This window comes from Salmo salar, chromosome 17 (assembly GCF_965601325.2).
Source record: "Salmo salar chromosome 17, fSalSal1, whole genome shotgun sequence".
NCBI classification, from domain to species: Eukaryota; Metazoa; Chordata; class Actinopteri; order Salmoniformes; family Salmonidae; genus Salmo; species Salmo salar.
The window spans coordinates 74,858,756-74,862,773 of record NC_138307.1 but is presented as its reverse complement, the minus strand read 5'-3'; the positions used below and the strand labels follow the sequence as shown (position 1 = coordinate 74,862,773).

Here is a 4,018-nt window from a genome sequence, read left to right as displayed (position 1 = left end):
AAACCCACATTTCTTAGGGCAAACGTTTGCTCCGATTTCGCCATGGTGAAGGAGTTTTGGTTTGGTATTCTAAAAAGAACATTGTGATCTTATCTTACATAACCTCCCGAACCATCTGTCTGTGTCCCAAAAGGCACCCTATTCCCTACATAGTGCACTACTTTTGACCAGAGCCTCATATGTTCTAGTGCACTATGTAGGGAATAGGGTGCCATTTGGGATGGGAGCTGTGCATGTTTACGTGAGCTATGTTGACAATGTGTGCTCAATTCTATTTCCACATCTGCTATTGTTTAGCTGAAGCGTCTTCTGAATAAATGATATCACCTTAGAGGTATTCTTTAAAAGATGTTCCAGTTTAGCAATGATATTACACTACACACACATGTGGTTGTGCCCAGAGGACATCCTATATTTCTGATTGATTGTTATGAAATCTAATTGGGTTGGTATCTACTAGAGGAAAGTCTCACGACCTTGTAACACTACATTTCTGTCCCTCTGTGTGTTTCTCTCTCTCTCCCTCCTTCTCTACCTCCCTTCAACTCTCCATCCTTCTCCACCTCCCTCCAACTCTCCATCCTTCTCTACCTCCCTCCTCCATCTCTCCCTGACATCCAATGACCTTGCACCTCAGTGTGTTCCATATAAAGCCATGTATGGTGCATGTGTGGATAACTTCTCCCTCTCTATACATGCATGATGTCAACCACTGAACCACCTGAGAGTTGAGGAAATTACAGAATGTAAAAGATAGGCAACAACTCAACCAGGGTCAAACAGTGCTCAGTGCAAGGCTGCTGTCATTCCACATACAGCACTCTTGTCCATTCACACTCATACTGTATCAGTGATGCAAACCATCTGTCTGCGAGCTGCGACGACATATCCCGTGTGGCTCAGTTGGTAGAGCATGGTGTTTGCAACGCCAGGGTTGTGGGTTCGATTCCCACGGGGGACCAGTATGGGGAATTTTTTTTCATGAAATGTATGCATTAACTACTGTAAGTTGCTCTGGATAAGAGCGTCTGCTAAATTACTAAAATGTAAATATTTTGGAGAACCTAAATATGCATGTATTTTCAGTATGCATGACCAAAAAAGTTTCAGAAAGAGGGATGTTGATGTTTTCAATTCCTGTTGTCCAGAATGACGGTCCGATATTGATTAATATCTGTTGTCCAGAATGGTATTGTATGCCTGACATCGTGTAGACTCCTAGAGCATGTCCAGATTTTCCAGATTGTCTTCAAATAACATACAGGGTGCTGGCACCAAATGAAATGGAAAGCCAAACAATTAATTCACTCCTTTCTGATTACCTGCGTCCAAAACACACTCATTGTTACGGCAGTCATATTTTCCATAGCACCTTGTCAATCATGCTAGGAAATGATTCGATTGTATACAATGATGAATTTCATGAAACAGTTGTCAAAGACAGCCTCCTATCCCAGATTGGCATAAATGTGTAAATAAACATGTCAAAATTAATTTAAAACATGAACACAGAAATGGATCGAATTTACATTTAAAAACATTTCTTACATTTTTGGAAGCGAGGGGCGGTTGGAGAATATTCATGCATACTGTACATCTCTCAATATATTTTACAAACAGACAATTCAATGTGTATCTTATTAATCTTATTTTATTTTAAAATCAAAGATACATACAACTCAATGTCTTAAGCATCGCATAAAACACCACAGTCGATGTATTTTAGTAGCAAATCAAAACCTTCGTAAAGGATTGTCACATTGTTATCTATTTTACTTGAGAGAATGTAAATCACTGGAACTGTTAATATCTATTCATTAACAATTTTACTGAATAAAAAATCTGAAATTTGACTTGGTAATCAAATGCACATTTTTGCTAACAATTGTTACTCTGCTTCCTAAGTGCAGATCAGAAAGCCGGTGAAGGTGGTATGGTGAGCCCCGTCATCATAGACCTGATGTTCTGCTTTAAGACGTGTGTAGACCTCTTCACCTTCCTCCAGCTGCAGGGTGACACCATTGGATCCACTGTCTTCTCCATCATGTGGTGTGCTATGGTCAGTCACAGTCACCATAACTTGTCCTCCTTTGTACAGGGACACTCTTCTATGTTTGGAGGTGAATCCAAAGGCAGTGTATCTGAAGTAGTAGATTCCACTCACCGGCGCCTTAAAGATGCCAGTCACCGGACTGTAAGCATTGCCAGTGTTGGTGAAGACATGCTTGTAGACCAGGGTGATGTCAGTATTGTATGGTCCTTTGGTTTCAGACAGTGAAGCTGAGAAGGCTACCTTCGGTCTCTCTCTGTTCTCTCTCTTCAGTTCCTCCACGGTGGCTCTCAGCTCTTGGAGTGCAGAACTCTGTTTCTCCACTGTGGCTCTCAGTGATAGCAGTAGGTCTTTCTGTTCCTCTACCTGGCACTCACTGGCTGTCAGGGTGGCTTCCACGACTGTTTTAGATAGAGACCTTCAGGAACAAGTTGACTCTAAAGGTAAAGGAGAAGAGTTGAGTCTGTGGTTGTGGTTGAGGTAACAGCTTTATGCAGAGTGCTCTGGGGTACAAGCAGTCACATCAAAATGCAAAGGCTAGTACAAATGGAAACTTCTTCGATCTTGAGGTTATATGCGTTGACTTAATTAAGTATGCATTCATCACTTCAGTGTCACAATTATGTAAATTCTCTGTCATAAAACATGAGTTTCGTGGAAACAGGATGAACTTCTGGTGACCGTTTTTCTGCCTATTAGGTAAAATGGTCTGTCTCTGTTGCATTGTGTCCTGTACATGTTCTGCATTTAGGGTAGAACAGACATTTTGGGGTTTTCTCATAAGGCCCATGATCTTCTTTCAAATCATCTGATCCTTAGCGCCAGAAAATACACAGTAACCTCGGCACACTATGAGCGGGTCGCCCTCCTCTGGGTTGACTTTAGCCCATAGACACCCTCCCTACGACTCCTACCAATGCACTCAGTACCTATAGTTGGGTTTCAGGCTAGGTTCCTTTATACCAGCCACATGGGTCCCCAATAAACGAATTAACCAGATGTTAATAAATCCTCAATCAATCCAGTCTATTTCAGAAAGAGTAAAACGACATGCACTTGTATGACTCTTTGATGACACAGGGTTTCAGAACAATAAAGCGAGTTTATTTAAAATTCCAGAAACAGGCATAATTAATCCCAGATCAATCATTCACAAATCAATGATAAGCAAACATTTACAGTAAATTAAGTTGATAGACAACCTTCAGCGCACTTAACTATGCCCTTCTTGGGGTGTACCAATAAAATATTTTTGGTCTGTTACAATTTTATAAGACACACACTATTTAATAACAAGAAAAACGGTTTCTTACCTTCTACAACTCTATAAACAGAGTCTGATCAGTCCGTCAGACGTCTTCTAGAAACTAACCGCTAACTTACCACACCTCTATCAATGAGGTACCATTAAGGATTCCTCCTAGAATTTTACTTTAACTGAGTATAATGCAAATTTAAATATGAGTATAATAAAAATCGAAATATATTGTAGGCTAAAAAGCCGCAGCAAAAAAAATCTTCCAGCAGTCCACAGGCTCTTCTGGCAAGCTCAAAGAGAGTACTCCCTTTCAAAAATCATGGCTCTTTTATACCCTCTGTTCTTCTTTCTGCTAACTCATCGTGAATAACACCTGCTCCAATGATGTGTTCAGTGGTTGACATCTAATGTGCCCATCATTCTAAAAATATGCTTTTTCCACCCACTCAACTCCCACCTGATTCTCAGCTAAGCAGGAAGTCCATCCACTTCAAACCCTAACCGTTTTAACCTGAGGATTTCCAGATCAAGCTAACATCCTTAATGTACCTTATTAACAACTTTTAAAACATTCATTTTTAAACATTACCATTCCCCACTTGGCCCCCCAAAATTCTATTTAATCAATTTTGAATTCAGGCTGTAACAACAACATGTTGAGTACGAATACTTTCTCAAGGCACTGTATATCTTTTAGCAAGAATTTTGGA

At 40.3% G+C, this 4,018-nt stretch overlaps 1 long non-coding RNA gene across 1 annotated transcript; it reads right to left on the bottom strand.

The window, feature by feature from the left end:
- Positions 1-1,635: 1,635 nt before the first annotated feature.
- LOC106576485 (uncharacterized) lies at positions 1,636-3,654 on the bottom strand. Its single transcript, XR_001321949.3, has 2 exons — positions 3,364-3,654; positions 1,636-2,487 (listed from the first exon to the last, which is right to left on the bottom strand). It is a non-coding gene; the product is annotated as an uncharacterized LOC106576485 (long non-coding RNA).
- Positions 3,655-4,018: the final 364 nt, after the last annotated feature.